The sequence below is a fragment of the Mauremys mutica genome, chromosome 3, assembly GCF_020497125.1.
Source record: "Mauremys mutica isolate MM-2020 ecotype Southern chromosome 3, ASM2049712v1, whole genome shotgun sequence".
NCBI lineage: Eukaryota > Metazoa > Chordata > Testudines > Geoemydidae > Mauremys > Mauremys mutica.
The window spans coordinates 147,958,317-147,979,722 of record NC_059074.1 but is presented as its reverse complement, the minus strand read 5'-3'; the positions used below and the strand labels follow the sequence as shown (position 1 = coordinate 147,979,722).

The window sequence follows — 21,406 nt, the reverse complement described above, 5'->3', positions numbered from 1 at the left end:
TCCACATCCCATCCCTCTCAGATTTTGGACGGCACTTCAGATTCTTAAACTTTGGGTCGAGTGCTGTAACTATTTTTAGAAACCTCACATTGGTACCCTCTTTGACTTTTGTCAAATCTGCTGTGAAAGTGGTCTTAAAACAAACAACATGTGCTGGGTCATCATCCAAGACTGCTATAACATGAAATATATGGAAGAATGTGGGTAAAACAGAACAGGAGACATACAATTCTCCCCCAAGGAGTTCAGTCACAAATTTAATTAAGGCATTATTTTTTTAAATGAGCGTCATCAGCATGGAAGCATGTCCTCTGGAATGGTGGCTGAAGCATGAAGGGGCATACAAATGTTTAGCATATCTGGCATGTAAATACCTTGCAATGCTGCTACAAAATGCCATGCGAATGTCTGTTCTCACTTTCAGGTGATATTGTAAATAACAAGCAGGCAGCATTATTTCCTGTAAATGTAAATAAACTTGCTTGTCTTAGGGATTGGCTGAAGAAGAAGTAGGACTGAGTGGACTTGTAGGCTCTAAAGCAGGGGTTGACAACCTTTCAGAAGTGTTGTGCCAAGTCTTCATTTATTCACTCTAATTTAAGGTTTTGCATGCCGGTAATACATTTTAACATTTTTAGAAGGTCTTTTTCTATAAATCTATAATATATAACGAAACTATTGTTATATGTAAAGTAAATAAGGTTTTTAAAATGTTTAAGAAGCTTCGCTTAAAATTAAATTAAAATGCAGAGCCCCCTGGACTGGTGGCCAGGACCCAGGCAGTGAGAGTGCCACTGAAAATCAGCTCGTGTGCCGCCTTCGGCACGCGTGCCATAGGTTGCCTACCCCTGCTCTAAAGATTTACATTGTTTGGTTTTGAGTGCAGTTATGTAACAAAAAATCCCCTACATTTGTAAGTTACACTTTCACAATAGAGATTGCACTACAGTACTTGTATGAGGTGAATTGAAAAATACTATTTTTTATCATTTTTACAGTGCAAATATTTGTAATGAAAATAATGTAAAGTGAGCACTGTACACTTTGTATTCTGTGTTGTAATAGAAATCAATATATTTGAAAATGTAGAAGAACATCTGAAAATATTGAATACATTTCAGTTGGTATTCTATTGTTTAACATTGCGATTAATCACGATTTTTTAAATCACAATTAATATTTTAAATTGTGATTACTTTTTTTTAGTTAATCGTGAGTTAACTGTGATTAATCGACAGCCCTAGATAAAAGGTGTTTCTTTAAAACATAATAGCCAATTATTATTATTATTATTATTAGTTGTTACATGATTGTCCTGGCTACACTATGATTGTTTGCAATGTCGTAGCCATGTTGGTCCCGGAACATGAGAGAGGAGGTGTGTGGAGTAATATCTTTTATTGGACCAACATCTGTTCGTGAAAGAGACAAGCTTTAGAGTGCCACAGAGCCTGAAGAAGAGCTCTCTGGTGCTTGAAAGCCTGTCTCATTCGCTAGCAGAAGCTGGGTCCATAAAAGGTGTTACCGTAGCCACCTTGTCTCCCTGCACTAGGAGCATTAGCTACCACAATTTTAAATAACACAACCATTTCCCCCTAGTATGGACAAGCCCCCACTGAGTTCTCTGTTTCAGCTCTCAAACATTATCTGTGTAATACGTCAGATCCCCAGAGATGATATCCCACATCAAACATGGTGCTTTGCTTTCTATGCAATTGTTACCGGGTATTCTGAAAGGAAGTAATTCCGAAGTCTAAATAAATCTCCCTGCCCTGAAGCTTTGAGAGCGAGGGTCAAAGGGTCTCATGGCGCTTTGAGCTGTGTCTAATTATTTCACCCAACAGGTGCAACAATCAGAAAAGCTGTCTGCATTCTCTCTAGAAGAGGATACCTGCAGATACCGAGCGTCAACGAGAACTTCATTACTACGCAACAGAAAAGCAGCTTCCTGGCATCTTTATCTGGGTTTCCAATAACAGAGCAGAAAAATATACCCTGCAAGCAAGAGATAAGCCGAGAGTCTTTTATGAAGGTGCTTCGCTTTTTACTGCTGGTGCGGGAGGGTGAAGGAATGGGGAAGAGCTGGCAGGGCAGCGTCCCCTGCACTCACTCAGTCCAGTCTTCTCCAAACAGAGTTTCTGCTGCTCAGCTTTGCCTCTGGTTCCTCCAAGCTGAGGGCAAGACACAATCAGACTGCTCACACGCTGAACACTCGTTGCTGTCTGTCCAGGAGTGGGATGATTCAGTGCCAGAGCTCCTCAGCTTCAGGAGCATTCGGACAATGAATCCTGTTAGAAAGCCACTGCCGGACTCCAAAAAGCTGCTAAAACTACTATCTTGCCCCCAACCCCCAGGAGCTTTCAGCTGGCTACCTGCCTTTCTTAGCATGGCCTGCTCCTGAGCCACGCGTGTGCCAACAGAACAAATGCTTTGTCTTTCTCTAGCATGTCCTCTCTCCGAGTGCCTTGCAGGCCCTCTGATACTTAGTGAAACATTACCCCCCCCCCCACCATGTGGCAGTACCCTCCCCACCCCCCCTTTACAGATGAAGAGTCTCAGGCACAGCAAAGGCATCTCAGGTATCTTGACTCTCAGCCTCCTGTGCTAAGTGCTATTCCAAGGGATTATTTTCCATACCATGAGCTGCTATTCCATACCAAGACGACACCCACGCCAAGTAAGATCTAGTGGAGATCTCCTTCCCATGTGGTAATAAGGAAAGGGAAGTGGGGGAGGCTTGCAGCCCCCAGGCTGAGAACCCATGTGGTAGGCCATGCCCCAAGCTCTTTCCTTTCTGCTCCTGTCTGATTCATTCAGCAGCATCATTCAGCTCCTTCACCTCCCCCGTGAGGGACGGTGATCTCTCTGGATGGCTCAAGGAGCAAAAGGAACTGATGACACAGAGGAGTGCCTGAGCACTTGCACACCAGGGTGACCAGCAGTAACAGGGCAGGAAATGTTGCACTGGTCCAGGCTGAATAACATGGGGTTTGGATGGACATTACTGAAACGTTGGAGGGAACATGCCTCTGATTGCAATGAGATCACTGCTGCTGTTCCCTGGCCACAGTAAGCCAAGTAAGTAGGGAGCTGTACACCCCGAACAGGCCAGCTTGTGAGAGAGACAAGCCCAGCTATCAGCAGCCCACAAGGCGAGCCCATCCCCCTCCAACCAGCTCCTGGGTTATATATAGTCTGCCACAGTCTGAAATGGAGAAGTACAAGGATCCAGGGGTGAGGGCAAAACCACCTCCAGCCTGGCAGCTTGTTTACGCTCTATTCCTGTCACTTTAATCTTGCCACAGACCTGTGAACAAGCAGGCGGGATGGAATTTCATCCCGGGCAGCCTGCCCTTTCTTACCTCATCACCGGCATCCTGAGGAATCCCAGAGCACGGAAACAAGGCTGTGCTCCACCAGCCCTCCAAAGACCAGTGGGCACAGCAGCGAGTGGCTGGCTGCCACCCCTGGATGGCACAGGGCACAGTATTCCAGCCCAGCTGGTGAACGCCTTGAGCCAGGCGCAGGCCTGGTGTGAGTAAATCCACTGGAGCACGACTTCACTGAAGTCGAGTGGGACATACTACAGTGAGCCAGATCCAGCCCTGGTATCTGCATCATGAGAAGTACGGTATGTGGATGTGAGGGGTGGAATCAGAGATCCAGATAAAACACCTGTTTGGTCTGTCTAGCAAACACGCCTCGGCCCAGGGCAGGATGGCTACCTACAGTCTATTCCCCCATTCAGTTTTAAGAAACAAACAAAAGGGTTTCCACCCTTTCCCTGCTCAGATTGCTACACAGCTGCAGAGATGTCAGCATTAGGAATACTATGGGCATCCAGCCTACACTTCCTTCCACTCGGTTTTATTCCATTACCCCTAGTTCTACCTTCGTGGGCCTCTAAACAAACCCGCTGCCCCTTGGGCACAGCTGGCATTGAGCCAAGCTGTTTGCACTCAGTTCTTTCCTCCCAAGGAGCAGAGCCTTTATCACCCGTCTTCTCCCTCCCTCCCATGCTCTACACCTGGCATTTTTCTAGCTCTAGGGGCCCTGAAATGATTCCACGCCTGACCTCACTAGGGCTGTACAGAGAGAAGCTAGTGCCTCTCCAGCCTGGGATAACACTAAGCGCAGTATCCCATGGGTGCCTGCACCAGAACCACGAAGAGATGGAGCATCATCTCCACACCTCCCTGCATTACTAGCCAAGCTGCAGCTCTGTGCATTGGGGCATGCAGCTCTCCGTCCCATTACACATCCGCAGTGTTCCAAGCTCCTCCTAATTTAGCATCAGCTGCACCTTTAATAGAATTTACTGCCTCCCAGATTGCTAGCTTGAAAGAAAAGCACAGTGGCCTCCAGATCAAGGCACAGCACTGGGAGCCAGGAACTGCTGAATTCTTCTGCCACTGAAGCACTGTGGCACCTTGGGCAAGTCACCTGGGGACTGATTTTTCAGAGGTGCTAATCACCTGCAGCTCCCACTGATCTCATCTGGAGCAGTGGGTGCTCAGCACTTCTGAAAGCCAGGCCCTTAACCTCTTTGTTGATCAGTTTCCCTACCTCTAAGAACGAGAGAATAACACTTATTCCTGCCTCTCAGGAGGCGGCTAGCATTCAGATTGGTGCATACAGTGCTCAGGAGATGAAAAACGTTACATGAAAAGTTAAATAAGAACAGACTCAACACTGATCTCTGCAGCCCCCACAAGACACCTCCCCACAGCTCCAGTCAGCTTAGTTTGGGGACTGACTCTGGCTTCTAGGGGTACATCTACACTTCAATTAAACAGCAGTGGCTGGCCCATGTAAGTGGGCCCATGCCATCTTCTTAATGGGAGAGGGTCCCAGAGCCCAGGCTCCGGCCTGAGCCTGAATGTCTACACTGCAAATGGACAGCCCAGCAGCCTGAGCTCTGCAAGCCCAAGTCAGCTGATGTGGGTCAGCTGCAGGTGTTTTACTGTAGTGTAGACATACCCTCAGGGTCCTGAGCTTAGCGCCATGCTGGGTGCTTGGAAATAGTCCCTCGTGTTTCAGAGCACACAATGTTTTTGAACTGGATGCCTAGATCACAGCCTCAAAGGCCATCCAGATGAACTCAGCAATGCCTACTCCTGGCTCTTCCCAGAAGACCATCTGATTATCTGCTCACTCTCTCTTGGACTAGTCCCATCATCCAATCACGCTGGGCCCATCTTTAGGACCCTGCACTTAGCTGTCCCTCTTAGCGAAAGCTAATGCCTTCCTGCTTGACAGACAGACAGAAATATTCCACTCAGTTATTATTCGGTAATGGATCCCCTGGCTCCGTTCCTCCTCTGTGCTTCCCGGATTCACTTCCCCCCATGTTGTTAGGCTGCTGGCTCAGAACCCTTGCAAGAAAGAGGATGTGCTCCTAAGGGGGAGGTCAAATCAACTTCTGGGCCTCAAAACTCTGCCTGCAGGCGCCACAACAGTGGGGCGAGCGACCTCATTAGAAGGCCTTATACGTGGGTTGGAAGTTTGCTCTGGGCTGAGCTTGGAGCACAGGGCCCTGGTTGGGAAGCCCATGTTAAAGATATACATTCTTGTTCCAAACAACTCCAGACTGCTCATGAGAAGGGTTAGAGGATGGCACTGGGGAGGACACAGTGAAGGGAGAACACAGTATATAAAACAGCAAAAGGACCTGGCTGGATTTTCTGCCCCCAAATAACCTTCACCTCTCTATGTGCTGTGTGAATAACGAGCAGAGCAGAGCAGAACACATATCTTGGGAGAACAGAAGCAAGCTCTAAGCAGAGAGGCTGCCTCTAGAAATTGATCCCCAGCTCTCCACATTGAGCCCAATGTTCTCTCTTACCTTGGGGAGCGGGAAGAACCTCACTGGAGGACTTCAAGCCCTCGCAGAGCGGCCCTCCATTTAGTCCTCACTCCCAGTAAGCTTCCCCGGGGTTTCACTTTGCAGCTCCTCTGGATGAAAGTCGTCCTGACTGTTTTCATACATGTCCTTCCCCTCCGCCCCACCCGCCCCCTGCAGCTGAGTCATTCCCCCACCCCCTTATTCACGTGCTCATCCACTCACCTCCTCCCATCCTCAGAAATCCTAAAATGCTAAGTCATGGATGTTTGCAGAGCTACCCAATGTGACAGTCAAGTAACCCACTAGCCCCACACAATTCTGGGTATCGCTCTGCAGAATTCCCCATTCATCATACAAACCCCTGGCTATTTATTCACAAGCACACACGTGCTACAAAAGCCTCTGTTCCTGCAACAGCTCAGGCTCCCTGTGGAAGTGACAGAGGTGTCTCTAGGGCTTATATCACATGGGTTTAGAATTCAGTGGGTAAGCAGCATGGGTTTGTGGCAAATGAACTCAGGAGAGTCAGTGGTTCTATTTCTAATCCTGCCACTGACTCACTGTGTGACCTTGGGCAAGTCACTGCCCCCTCTGTTCCTCAGTTTCCCCTCTGTCAAATAGCCCCCCTCCCCAGGGTGTTATGAGGTTAACATGTTAGTAGAACACCCCTGTGATTCTCAGATGGAAGGTGCTAAATAATGATAATAGCAGGTTTCATCAGCAGATCTCAAAGCACTTCCCAGTCTTTTAATGCATTTATCCTCACACTACCCTCATGAGATAGGGCAATGCTATTATCCCCATTATACAGATGAGGAGCTGAGGCACAGAGACATGGTGAAGTGACATCCCCAAGGTCACACAGGAAGTCTGCGGCGGAGCAGAGAGTTGATCCCTGGTCTTCAAGGCCTACGCTAGTGCCCTAGCCCCTGAGCCATCCTTCTGCTAAAGACAGACGAAGGGTTATTATTTCAGATGGTGGTAAACCAGGGCATAACAAATCACTAGGAACCTGCCCTAAAGTGTCTTGACAGCTCAGCAAGTGGTGGGAGTGAGGCTTGTGTCTGTTGCTCTGCTGCCCTTCCTCCTGCCCAGGCTCCCAGATGCCGTAAGTGGGGATTCTCGGATGGTCGAAGGGTGTGTCTACACTACGGTGGCTACGGCACCACAGCTACAGTGTGGTAGCTCTTGCTGCAGAAAGCGTCTACATTACAGCATTGATGGAAGGGGTTTTTCCATTGCTGAGAGATGGTAGCGAGACTGATGGAAGAATTCTTCTCTGGACCTAGCTGCATCTACAGTGAGGGGATTAGTTTGACCGAACTATATTGCACAGGGTGTGCAATTTTTCACAATCCTGAGCAATGTAACTAGGTCAATCTAATTTGCATGTGTAGACCAGGCCCTACCCTCGACACTTTTGGATCCTCCTCTCTTATGAATAGCACCTGCCTCTGCTGCTGCTCAGAGCTTGACAAGCTGCAGGATTGCAACCAACATGGTTCTGATCAGTTTCACAGCGGCCTGCAAGATTCTGAATGACTGCAGTGAAATGGACCAGAGTGCACTTCCTGCTTTTGCCGCATTGGTTTAGCTCTGACAGCAGCGAGACTCTGGAATGGCCTGCCTACAGGCAACGTGGCACCTTTGGAACATTTTCTTTGTAAACATGAGGACTAAAAGGTTAATTTTTTGAAAAGACAAAAGCTTAGTTTCTTCAGAAATTGATAGCTTAGGTACTCCCCACCCAAACTTTCACTCGTTAGGGGAAGTTGGCAAGGGGCGTTTTCAAGCCCTGAGGTAAGCAGTACTCCCCACTGATGCTGCAGCTACACTACATCTTAGGTCGATATAACTTATGTCACTCAGGGATGCCACCCCCCGAGCGACGTAGGTTACAGTGAGCTAAGCACCAGTGTGGACACCGCTGTGTTGGTGGGATAGTGTCTGCACTAGAAGCACTACAGTAGCACAGCTGCACCGGTGCTGCTGTGTAGCCATAGCCTAAGTGAATTTAAGCGGTAGCTTGAATGGGCTGGCATGCACACACACAGACACGTCTGTTGGAAGCTGGCTTGACTGTTTTGGGGACTGTAAATATTCCTTGCGAAGCAGATCTCACTCAAAAGCAACAAAGTCCTGCCCTACACATGTGATAGCCTGGGGAAAATGAACCTTTACTGTAACACGCTGAGCTACAGTATATACTGCATGGCTCCCCACAGATATTCCTATAGCCTTCCTAATAGGAAAGTTTCTACTAGAATGGTAGATGTCATCCACTTGTAGCAAGACAGCTACAGTGCTGCAAGAAGTGACTTTGTCTAATAGGAATTTACTTGAGATGGCCAATTAAGAATCACCATCAGTCTGCACCCCGACACCACCTCCTCTTTTCTCCTGCTGCTGCCTACGCCCTCTTCCTCTCTCCCCCACACATCTAGTTAAGAGGAGACAGGCAGAGGGGCTCCCCATTCTGCTCTGAGAGTTCCACTGGCTGCATTATTCACTTATGAAACCCAAGCAGATCCACCCAGAATGACAACGCACCAATTTCATAAACTATTTGATCGGCTTCGTGGGAGGGGAGGATGTGGAACCTTCACAGTGCGATCAGGGCAAAGAACTGGCAGCTGGCTGAGGATACATGAATGATAGGGATACTTCAGCAACGTAGGCCGCATGGACATATTTCTCCCCTCATGTACAGGGAAGAACTACTCATGGTGAGTAGAACTCAGACACATTATGAGCCCAAACCAAAATCCACTAAAGTCAATGGGAGCTGTATGTACATGCCCTACGCTTCATATTTCATTCTTATCTGGGACTACATCTGATGCTTAACAGTTAATTAAAATAAGTAAGGTGCAAAGTGTGCTTAGAATCAGGAAAGCAACTGATACACCTCATGGAAGTGCTACCTTTGTTATTTCTCAGCAACATCTCCTCCACCTTCCTGACACACATTGCTGCTGTTTTACCAGGCAAAAGAGTCAGGCCTGCTCTCCCATAGCTGTACTGGCTCCCCAGGAGTAAAACCTGTTTGTGTCAGCAAAGCAAGCGGCTGTGACTCAAAGGCACGTGAGGTGCAGAGATGTTGAGTAAGAAGGGGCCAACTGCTTGTCTCTCCACAAATGCTCTGTCAACAGCAATGCTTAGTGTAGGGGTCTCAGGCCTGGGCTTCTCTCCTGCTAGGATTACTCAGGGGTGGGAGGAATTTTGCAGAACAAATGCTGACAGCAGATGGCTCCGAAATGCCATTTGTAAGGGAGGGGGACATACCGAGCAAAACCTCCCAAACTCACTTCAAACCCAACCAGCAGTTCATTCAGAGTGGATAAGATTCACCCCATGTAGAGGCCCAGCACTGTACAACCCAGTGAAGCATAGTACTAAGAATTGCTTCTTGGCATGGGAACTTGCAGGGCCTTGTTCCAAGCCCATGGGGGCAGCAGTTTTGTGATTATATAAAGGTGGAGGATAACAATGCAGGTGTACGCAGGCTGTACATTTGTGTACGTACCTCTAGGGGAGGCGAACATCAGGTACAGGGTAAGTGCACATGTGTTGGAGTGGGCGGTGGAGAACTGCAGTGAATCTACCTCAAAACTAAATCAAATCCTTACTTGTCCCACTATAAAGGGTAATAAGAGATTAGTTCTGGATTTAACCTGGTACAGCTCCTCAGGAAAAAAAATTGAGCTTTTATAGAACAGGTAGGCAGGGAGAAGTCATCAGGAGCAATCTGCACTCTATAAATAAGCCATGAATAACAGCTAGGGAGGTACAAGGTCAGGTTGCTCTGAAACACTAGGGCTGTGTGGGAGGTAATTAGAGGCTGTTTGGGGGACTGTTAATGCCGACAGGAGGGGATAATCCACCTCCCCAAGTGGTGGTAGGCAGAAGAATCCTTCTGTCGACCTAGCGCTATCTACACCAAAGGTTAAGGTGGTGTAACTACGAGCAGTGTGGATTTTTGAGCTGGGTCAACTTAACTGTTATAGTTTAGACCAGGCTCAAGTCTGGGTGTTTCCAGCACACGTTTACATTCATTCAAGCCAACATTCTTTTTCTTTGTTATTAGATCATCATCACTGATTTTATAGATAGGTATAAAATCAACCCAGTTAATTCCGCTATCCCTTTCCCCAACTGCAACACTGCATAGACAACACTGCATATAAAACATGCACAGCATTTTATAGAACACAGAAAAGATACTGAGCTGCCTATAATCGTATTACTTCTCCATCGCTAACAGTGCACTTCCAGTCCTTCTTTTATACCTATGGAGCACCCTTTCCTATTAGGGTGATCAGACAGCAAGTGTGAAAAATCAGGACAGGGGGTGGGGGGTAATAAGCGCCTATATAAGAAAAAGACCCCAAAATCAGGACTGTCCCTATAAAATCGGGACATCTGGTCACCCTATTTCCTATAGATCTTCAAAATGGGCTCCATAGAACTGCACATATCCTACATTTTTGTTAACCCATCTTTATCAACCCCTGTCTGGCTTGTGGACTTCTAAACAAAGCAACACTGCCGTAACTGCCAGGGATCTGTCAACAGCTGCATTCACCTGCCATCCTACACCGTCTCGCTCTTTTGTCTCAGCCACCTGTAGTGTCTTGCCTTTTAAACTGTAAGCTTTACAGCAGGGATTGTCATTCACTATAAAGTTTGTACAATGCCAAGCAAATGGGGCCCAAACCTAGTTGAGGCCTCTTGACACAACCTAATTTAAATGTCAGATAACACATAATGCGTTACACCGAGCAAGGTACATATATGGCAGTAAGAAGAGGTTCTATAAATACATTAGGAGCAAGAGAAAGATGAAGGAAAGTGTAGGTCTGCTACTTAGTGGGGAAGAGCTTTGCGAAAGGGGCTGCTAACAGGGAGTTTCGCAAGGGAGTTTAGAAGGGGAGTGGGAAGGGAGTGGGAGCCCCTCGCCAGCCCTAACCCGTTCCCCGTGGCCCCCCCCTAAAACCTATAAACCGAACCACATTCCAAAACTACTTTCCGTAAACCACCCTTTCACTAACTAGGAGACAATGCAGGCAGAAGCCCAGCAGCAGAGTGGGGGCTATCCAGTTTATTGCGCTGACTGTGGCATGTATGATTACCTGCCCTGTGGGCGGGTGGCGTATGTGTGCAGTCAGTGCAAGGAGCTCCTGGCCCTCAGAGACCATGTACGGACTTTGGAGGCCAGGGTGGCGGAACTGGAAGAGCTGAGAGAGGCAGAGAGGTATGTTGATGAGGCTTTCTGGGACACTGTAGAATTGTCCCACCTCCGCTTAGACAGCTCCTGTGCTGTTGAGGAGGAAGAAGGGCCCAGGGAAGTAGAGCAGTCAATGGGAGCAGAGGGAAACCTTCCCGTAGTTGGGACCCTCCTTCCAGATGGTGCTGGGGTTGCCTCTCGCACTGAGGTTACCTCTCCGGGGGAGGGAACTCCAGTTTCTAGGAAAAGGCAGGTGTTAGTAATGGGAGATTCGATTATTAGAAATGTAGATAGCTGGGTCTGTGATGACCGGGAGAACTGTATGGTGACTTGCCTGCCTGGTGCGAAGGTTGCGGATCTCTCGAGGCATCTAGATAGACTTATGTGTAGTGCTGGGGAGGAGCCGGTGGTCGTGGTACATGTAGGTACCAATGACATAGGGAAGGGTAGGAGAGATGTCCTGGAAGCCAAATTTAGGCTGCTAGGGAAGAGACTGAAATCCAGGACCTCTATGGTGGCATTTTCAGAAATGCTCCCAGTTCCACGCGCAGGGCCAGGTAGGCAGGCAGAGCTTCAGAGTCTCAATGCGTGGATGAGACGATGGTGTAGAGAGGAGGGGTTCACGTTCATTAGGAACTGGGGAAACTTCTGGGATGGGAGGAGCCTATACAGGAGAGATGGGCTCCACCTAAACCAAAGTGGAACCAGACTGCTGGCACTAAACATTAAAAAGGTTGTAGAGCAGTTTTTAAACTAGGAGATGGGGGAAAGCCGACTGCTGCAGAGGAGCGTGTGGATCGGACACAGACTTCTCTTAGGGGAGAGTCTGATGATAGAGAATCTCCAGGTTATAGTCAGGAGCAGAGGAATGAGAAGTATAATGTAAGGGCCGGATCAGATGATAAACAGTCACATAAAAAAGAATCTGGCACATCAGAAAAAGGCAGGCTAATAAACAGGGACACGTTTTTAAAGTGCTTGTACACAAATGCCAGAAGTCTAAATAATAAGATGGGTGAACTAGAGTGCCTTGTGATAAAGGAGGATATAGATATAATAGGCATCACAGAAACCTGGTGGACTGAGAGCAATCAATGGGACACAATCCTTCCGGGGTACAAAATATATCGGAAGGACAGAACAGGCCGTGCAGGGGGAGGAGTGGCACTATATGTTAAAGAAAGTGTAGATTCAAATGAAGTTAAAATCTTAAGCGAATCCACAGGTTCCATAGAGTCTCTATGGATAGAAATTTCATGCTCTAGTAAAAATATAACAGTAGGGATCTATTATCGACCACCTGACCAGGACAGTAATAGTGATGATGAAATGCTAAGGGAAATTAGAGAGGCTATCAAAATTAAGAACCCAATAATAGTGGGGGATTTCAATTATCCCCATATTGACTGGGAACATTTCACTTCAGGACGAAATGCAGAGATAAAATTTCTCGATACTTTAAATGACTGCTTCATGGAGCAGCTGGTACGGGAACCCACAAGGGGAGAGGCGACTCTAGATTTAATCCTGAGTGGAGCGCAGGAGCTGGTCCAAGAGGTAACTATAGCAGGACCGCTTGGAAATAGTGACCATAATACAATAGCATTCAACATCCCTGTGGTGGGAAGAACATCTCAACTGCCCAACACTGTGGCCTTTAATTTCAAAAGGGGGAACTATACAAAAATGAGGGGGTTAGTTAGACAAAAGTTAAAAGGTACAGTGACTAAAGTGAAATCCCTGCAAGTCGCGTGGGCCTTTTTTAAAGACACCATAATAGAGGCCCAACTTAAATGTATACCCCAAATTAAGAAAAACAGTAAAAGAACTAAAAAAGAGCCACCGTGGCTTAACAACCATGTAAAAGAAGCAGTGAGAGATAAAAAGACTTCCTTTAAAAAGTGGAAGTCAAATCCTAGTGAGGCAAATAGAAAGGAGCACAAACACTGCCAACTTAAGTGCAAGAGTGTAATAAGAAAAGCCAAAGAGGAGTTTGAAGAACGGCTAGCCAAAAACTCCAAAGGTAATAACAAAATGTTTTTTAAGTACATCAGAAGCAGGAAGCCTGCTAAACAACCAGTGGGGCCCCTTGACGATGAAAATACAAAAGGAGCGCTTAAAGATGATAAAGTCATTGCGGAGAAACTAAATGGATTCTTTGCTTCAGTCTTCACGGCTGAGGATGTTAGGGAGATTCCCAAACCTGAGCTGGCTTTTGTAGGTGACAAATCTGAGGAACTGTCACAGATTGAAGTGTCACTAGAGGAGGTTTTGGAATTAATTGATAAACTCAACATTAACAAGTCACCGGGACCAGATGGCATTCACCCAAGAGTTCTGAAAGAACTCAAATGTGAAGTTGCGGAACTATTAACTAAGGTTTGTAACCTGTCCTTTAAATCGGCTTCGGTACCCAATGACTGGAAGTTAGCTAATGTAACGTCAATATTTAAAAAGGGCTCTAGAGGTGATCCTGGCAATTACAGACCAGTAAGTCTACTGTCGGTACCGGGCAAATTAGTCTAAACAATAGTAAAGAACAAAATTGTCAAACTCATAGAAGAACATAAATTGTTGGGCAAAAGTCAACATGGTTTCTCTAAAGGGAAATTGTGTCTTACTAATCTATTAGAGTTCTTTGAAGGGGTCAACAAACATGTGGACAAAGGGGATCCAGTGGACATAGTGTACTTAGATTTCCAGAAAGCCTTTGACAAGGTCCCTCACCAAAGGCTCTTACGTAAATTAAGTTGTCATGGGATAAAAGGGAAGGTCCTTTCATGGATTGAGAACTGGTTAAAAGACAGGGAACAAAGGGTAGGAATTAATGGTAAATTCTCAGAATGGAGAGGGGTAACTAGTGGTGTTCCCCAAGGGTCAGTCCTACGACCAATCCTATTCAACTTATTCATAAATGATTAGGAGAAAGGAGTAAAAAGCGAGGTGGCAAAGTTTGCAGATGATACTAAACTGCTCAAGATAGTTAAGACCAAAGCAGACTGTGAAGAACTTCAAAAAGATCTCACAAAACTAAGTGATTGGGCAACAAAATGGCAAATGAAATTTAATGTGGATAAATGTAAAGTAATGCACACTGGAAAAAATAACCCCAACTATACATACAATATGATGGGGGCTAATTTAGCTACAACAAATCAGGAAAAAGATCTTGGAGTCATCATGGATAGTTCTCTGAAGATGTCCATGCAGTGTGCAGAGGCAGTCAAAAAAGCAAACAGGATGATAGGAATCATTAAAAAGGGGATAGAGAATAAGACTGAGAATATATTATTGCCCTTATATAAATCGATGGTACGCCCACATCTTGAATACTGCGTACAGATGTGGTCTCCTCATCTCAAAACAGATATACTGGCACTAGAAAAGGTTCAGAGAAGGGCAACTAAAATGATTAGGGGTTTGGAGAGGGTCCCATATGAGGAGAGATTAAAGAGGCTAGGACTTTTCAGCTTGGAAAAGAGGAGACTAAGGGGGGATATGATAGAGGTATATAAAATTATGAGCAATGTGGAGAAAGTGGATAAGGAAAAGTTATTTACTTATTCCCATAATACAAGAACTAGGGGTCACCAAATAAAATTAATAGGCAGCAGGTTTAAAACAAATACAAGGAAGTTCTTCTTCATGCAGCGCACAGTCATCTTGTGGAACTCCTTATCTGAGGAGGTTGTGAAGGCTAGGACTATAACAGGGTTTAAAAGTGAACTGGATAAATTCATGGAGGTTAAGTCCATTAATGGCTATTAGCCACGATGGGTAAGGAATGGTGTCCCAAGACTCTGTTTGTCAGAGGGTGGAGATGGATGGCAGGAGAGAGATCACTTGATCATTGCCTGTTAGGTTCATTCCCTCTGGGGCACCTGGCATTGGCCACTGTCGGCAGACAGGAGACTGGGCTAGATGGACCTTTGGTCTGACCAAGAACAGCCGTTCTTATGTTCTAATTTGTAAGCATCTAAAGGATTATAGGGTAATAACTATTGGCCAACATGGATTTGCCAAGAACAAATCGTGCCAAACCAACCTAATCTATTTCTTTGACAGCATTGCTGACTTAGTAGACAGAGAGGAGAAGCCATACATGTGATATAACTTGATGTTAGTAAGGTTTTTGACACATTCTCATAAGCAAACTAGGGAAATCTGGTCTAGATGAAAGTACTATAAGGTGGGTCCACAACTGGTTGAAAAGCCATACTCAAAGAATAGTTATCAGTGGTTTGCTGTCAAACTGGGGGGGATGTATCTAGTGGGGTCCTGCAGGTCTATTCTGGGTCTGTACTATACAATAATTTTCATTAATAAGTAAGGTAACGGAGTGGAGAGTATGCTTATAAAATTTGTGTGTCACTCCAAGCTAGGAGAGGTTACAAGTACTTTGGAGGACAGGATTAAAATTCAAAATGACCTGAACAAATTTGAGAACTGATCTGAAATCAACAAGATGAAATTCAATAAAGACAAGTGCAAAGTAATTAGGAAGGAAAAAAAATCAAATGCAAAAAATACAAAATGGAGAAAAACTGGTTAGGTGGTAGCGCTGCTAAAGAGATCTGGGGGTTATAGTGGATCACAAATTGAATATATGAGTCAACAGTGTGATGCAGTTGCAGAAAAGGCTAATATTCTGGGATGTACTAATGGGAAGGTCACTTGTAAGACATGGGAAATAACTGCTTTGCTCTGCTCAGCACTGGTGAGGTTTCAGCTGGAATATTGTGCCCAGTTCTGGGTGCCACACTTCAAGAAAGATATGGACAAATTGGAGAGAGTCCAGGGGAGAGCAGCAAAAATGATAAAAGGTTTAGAAAACCTGATCTATGAGGAAAAGCTAAAGAAACTGGGCATGTTTAGTCTTGAGAAGAGACATCTGAGGGGGGTCCTAAGAACAACCTTCAGATAAGTTAAGGTCTGTTATAAAGAGGACAGGAATCAATTGTCCTCCATGCCCACTGAAGGTAGAACAAGAAGTAATGGGCTTAATTTGCAGCAAGGGAGATGTAGGTTAGATATTAGGAGAAACTTTCTAACTAAAAGGGTAGTTAGGCACTGGACTAGGTTACTAAGGGAGGTTGCAGAATCCCCATATTTGGAAGTTTTAAAAAACAGGTTAGCAAACACCTATCAGGAACAGTCTAGGATTTAGGTATAGCTGATCCTGCCTCAGAATGTGATGGGGATAAGGGGGTGTCTGTGTGGACTAAATGACCTCTCAACTTCCCTTCCTTTCTAGGATTCTATTCTTATATCTTCTGAGTTGCAAAGCTGCTTCAAGGACACTCCTACTTTATCCTGACACGATCGTAGGATTAATTTGTTATCACTGTGCTCGGAGAGATCCACATTGCTATTTCACTTGACACTCCCTTTGGACACACTCACTCTCCACCTGACAATTACATCTGATACCTCCTGGAATACTGATCTTCCAACAAGGACACAAGAACGATCTTTGCAGTTACTTCCCATAAGTCAAAATTTTATTCCCACTCAAATAATGGAACAAAGATTCAAAGGAAAAAAAGAAATAATTAACCACTGGGGAAAGGGAAGGGCAGAGTTTCAGAAGTATAAATAAGCACCCAACTCCTACTGACTTTCAAAACAGGAATCAAGAGCCTAATTGGACTTTGTAAATCCCCTCCCTTCCCATAGAACAGGGGTCAGCAACCTTTCAGAAGTGGGGTGCCGAGTCTTCATTTATTCACTCTAATTTAAGGTTTCACGTGCCAGTAATACATTTTAACATTTTTAGAAGGTCTCTTTCTATAAGTCTATAATATATAACTAAACTATTGTTTTATGTAAAGTAAATAAGGTTTTTAAAATGTTTAAGAAGCTTCATTTAAAATTAAATTAAAATGCAGTGCCCCTGGGACCAGTGGCAGGACCCGGGCAGTGAGTGCCACTGAAAATCAGCTCGCATGCCGCCTTTGGCACACGTGCTGTAGGTTGCCTACCCCTGCTATAGAAGATAATGAAACATGCCTTGATACTACAGCACACCATGAGCAACAGGCAGCATGGATTTATCTATGAGATCTTGCCAGACAAATAGGATCACGTTTTATTTTGAATAGTATTAAAGTATTAATGGACAAAGGAAAAGTTGCACCCTAATATAGCTGGAGTTTAATAGAGCATTTGCGGCAGTGTTTCAACAGATCTCACTCTCAATATTAATTCAAACAGGCTTGAGTAGGAACTCTGTTGCACACACTGGAAACTTGACCCTAAACAATGGGGAGCTATAAATGACAAGATACTGAATTGAGGATTGTGGTCTAGCGGGGGTTACAGGGACCAACGTTACGTTTGGTTTCATCTGACTTCACTAGCGATCTAGAAGACTAGCTTGGGTGTGTTGGGAAGTTGGTACGTGCAGTACTGGGACCTGTGTTGACTGCTCTCACAGATGCCATGGAGATGGACACACTACAGAAACCTAGAGAGCTGGAATGTAGGTGGGTAGGGCTGCATACACCGCGAGGTACGGAGAAGGTGTATGTGTAAAAGGAGTGAACATTGCAAAACAATTCTGGATGGACAGACAGCAGAGCTGCCTAGACTGAAGGAGCCACCATACCTGTACCTCATATCTGATGACTCAACAGTAACAACAGGCAAGGGAATTTGGCTGAGAGGGAAGCAGACAGTGAGGCAGCTGTCTCCAGAAGAGTGGAGGCACTCCTGCTGGGGCTGGAGGGACTTCCTGACCGATAGTACTTCCCCCTCTTCTTGCTGTGTGTTGTTGTAAGAACAAGGTGGCTCAATGGCTAACCGAGAGGGGAATTACAGGACATGCTCCCTCCGCCTGCTAGCCTAGGAACTCAGTCATGTGCCCCAGTCCATTTGGCCCAGCGGGGAGGTGCCCAGCAGATTACAGAAACCAGGCTACATTCTGAATGGTGGGGTGACACTTCCTGTGCAGGACCAACCAGCCTGGATGCAGAAGGGCTCAGCATGTGGAAGCAAACCCTCCCCCCAGCCTTTTTTCCCCACAGGCTTCATTGTCTTATAAGCACACACAAAGCTGTTAGGTGTATAGAAAGGAAAGTAACTCAGTCCTAGCCCCTTGGCATGTGAGTCTCACCAGCTTACTCCCCTTTGACTCATGGACAGTGTGTTAATTACATGTCAGTAAGTGGGTCTAAGGGTTCATCTACACGAGCCAGTCACCTGTTTCACCTAAGGTGTGAACTTACACCGATATAGTTAAAGGAGTGCAATCCCTGTGAGGACACACTCATTTTAGTTTTAGAATGGCTTTTTTGGGACTAAGCAAACTCTAAATAAACCACTCAATCTGAAATAAGAATGCCCACACAGAGGATTGCACCAGTTTAACTAAACCAATGCAAGTCTGTGTGTAACCGAGGCCATAGTCTTAGGGAGTCCAAAAGCTCCTCAACAAGCATAAGTGACACACGTGTGTGTATGGGGGAGGGAGAGGGGGAGGGCGGAAGGGATGTTAGTTACATTAACTTCAGCTCACCTTTGAACCTCTATAGCCCACCAGCTTTGCATGGAAGGAGACAAAGTCTCAGACAAAGGGGTACCTAGATACTGTGGACAGAGGCAGAGGCAGCAGAAACCTGCACCTTTGGTGAAATAGCTTGAGATGGTAGCAGGAGGATTGCCAAAGCCACATTTCCTTGGGAGTTTCTATCAGGTTCTAGCCCCAGCCAGTGAATACAATACCTTGGTGACTATTTCACAGTGCAATAAACATCGGCCTGTTGCCATCTGAGCTTCCCCTCTGTAAGGGAGTCCAGTGGTGAGCCCAGAGTTCCTATTTTGCTCACTGACTTTGAGAGGCTGCTGGGGTGATTCAGGAACAGTGACTGCTGAAGATCTCTATTTAAGTAGTAAATTCAGGATGGACCAGCACATGATCCTCTCCTCTATTGGCACTGGAGTTTTCAAACTTCACCCAACCTAGAGCTGCAGCAGGAGACGAGCAAATTGGAGCTGCCTTCCTTCTCAACACATAGTTGGTCATCAGAGACTACAGAGTATCAGAGGGGTAGCCGTGTTAGTCTGGATCTGTAAAAGCAGCGAAGAGTCCTGTGGCACCTAGAGTGCAGCATGCAATGCTCTCTCTTGATCCAAGCAGCCTGGACATATTGCATGTTGGGACACAGGATCTTCAGAGATCACATCTCAGACAGGCAACCATGTGCCACATTGCTTGTGAGTCACACTCCACCCTCTGCTGGCACAGCCAGCAAACCTGCAACTGGGACGGCAGGTGAACGCAGCTATTCACAGATTCCTTGCAATCATGGCGGGAACCATGGCTGATAAAGAGGTTCCCAGCTCCCTCACCTCCAAGAGAGAATCCCAGGAGCTCCTCACATCTGCAGACTCCTTTCAGGGAAGAGAAGGGGCTCACAACCGGCAAATACATCACAGAGAATCAGAGGAATCAAGGGGGAAAAGAAGAGGCTGAAACGCAACAAACAGAGCACATCCAATACAAGAGCATGTGGGGCTAGCCTGGGGAGGGTGGTTGTTTCAGGGAGAGATCAGATCAGTAGCACTTCGGTTGAACAGACAGAGAACAGGAATCTCACTATCCAAGGGTTCAATGCAGGAGCAGAGAGGTCCACACAGGTCACTTCTCTAGGAGGAGACTAGAGGGGAGGGGAGTATGAAGAAGAGACTTGATTGAGATCATTGTACTGAATGATCATAGAGCAGCTGCTCTGGTACCTGGAGCTTTCAGAAATAAATACTGGTTGCAGTTCTCCTGTCCTCTGGTGCTGATGTAACAAGCCTTTGGGATCACGGCCATGCACAGTGCCCGAGGAAGAGCATCCCCTTCCCCTAAAGTAGTGACATTAGCACCTTCCCAGAACAGACCTCACAAGTGGGGCTCCTCTAAACTCATTCATACATTAGTAAAAGGCTGGTGGGGGGAGACGGGGGAGGAGGAAGGCAGGGGTATCTCTGCGAATCTGGGGAAGAGCAGGAATAAATCTTCAAGCACTGCCTGCTAGGTCTGTGTGAGGCTGTATGATGGGGTGCATGTGAAGAGGAATTATGGAGCAGAGAGGAATTAACATGGTATGTTACAGGATGGAGAACAAAATTCTACACTGCACACTGTGGGTCATGGGTTCCCTGCTGCTAATTTGCATTGAAACAAGTAGCTGATGCCCAGACTAACTCTGGGACAAGAATAAATTGAGAGGGGGGCTCCAGGCTGGGGCAGGGGGTTGGGGTGCAAGGGGGTGAGGACTCTGGTTCGGGGTCTGGACTCTGGGGTGGGGCTGGGGATGAAGGACTCGGGGTGCAGGAGAGGGCTCAGGGCTGAGGCAGGGTGTTGGGCGGGGTCCTGGCAGTGCTTACTGCAGCTCCCAGGAAGGGGCTCCTAGGTCCCTACAGCACCTAGGTACATGGGAAGCCAGGGAGGAACCATGACCCATGGGAGCTGTCGAGCTGGTACTCAGGGCAGGGGCAGCATGCGGAGCCTCCCTGGCAGCCCATGCGCCTAAAGGACCTGATGGCCACTTCTGGGAGCAGTGCGGAGCCAGGGCAGGCAGGAGCCTGCCTTAGCCTCAGGCCCCTGCCGTGCTGCTGACCAGACTTTTAACAGCCCCGACCGGAGTCGCCAGGGTCCCTTTTGGACTGGAATGAATACCTGGCAACCCTAAGCTTAACTGACTCCGTAACTCCTGTTCTTTGGGTGGGGGGAGGAAATGCTTCCATGGGGCAACTTTAGCACCTTGTCCCCGGTAAATCCCTCTATACAGCATTTGCACTTCTACTCATGCTCAGTGCTGCACTGCTGAGAAGTTTCAGGTCCCCTTTCTGCAAGTGTACACAAGCCTGAAAGGGAAAGCTTTCCTTGAAGCCACACCGTCAGCCAGTCCAATTAATTCCCTGAGCTGCAGTATCTCCATTGTCTCAGATCAGAGCTCTGAATGTATGGTCCCCACCCACTGAGGTGGGGACAGTTGGGCCCATTCAGCCGTGGCACTGAAATGCATTCCTCCTGGCGCCCAGCCCATCCACAAGCCTTTCAGATACAGCAGAAAGCAGGAGATTCAGCTCTGCACTGACTAGACCTGCTCAGTTTCATGTGGCATCTCAGAGAAAGTGCAGTTGCACCATTAAGAACTGCAACCATCCCGCCCCGGCCTCCGAGTCCATCATGCACGATCTGGGACTCTGCAGAACCAGTTCAGGGGTAGAAGTCCTGTCCTTTCAATTCCAGCTTTCCACAGGCCTTTAGTTTCCTTCCTGTGGTCAGCAGATCATGTGGAAAATACAGAGCAGAAAATATGCATCAAGAATTGGATCCTATT

General features: G+C 46.6%; 1 protein-coding gene across 3 annotated transcripts in view; it reads right to left on the bottom strand.

Moving 5' to 3' along the window:
- The window catches only part of TMEM63B (transmembrane protein 63B), a 95,299-nt gene that overhangs the window by 64,851 nt on the left and 9,042 nt on the right, over positions 1–21,406 (bottom strand). Inside the window, exon 1 of one of the 3 annotated variants that reach the window (XM_045009130.1) lies at positions 5,846–5,933. The exons of the other annotated variants lie outside the window; for them this stretch is intronic. The gene's annotated coding sequence lies outside the window, so the exon portion shown is untranslated. Of the gene's footprint in view, positions 1–5,845; positions 5,934–21,406 lie in introns of those variants that run through there. 3 annotated transcript variants of the gene reach the window in all.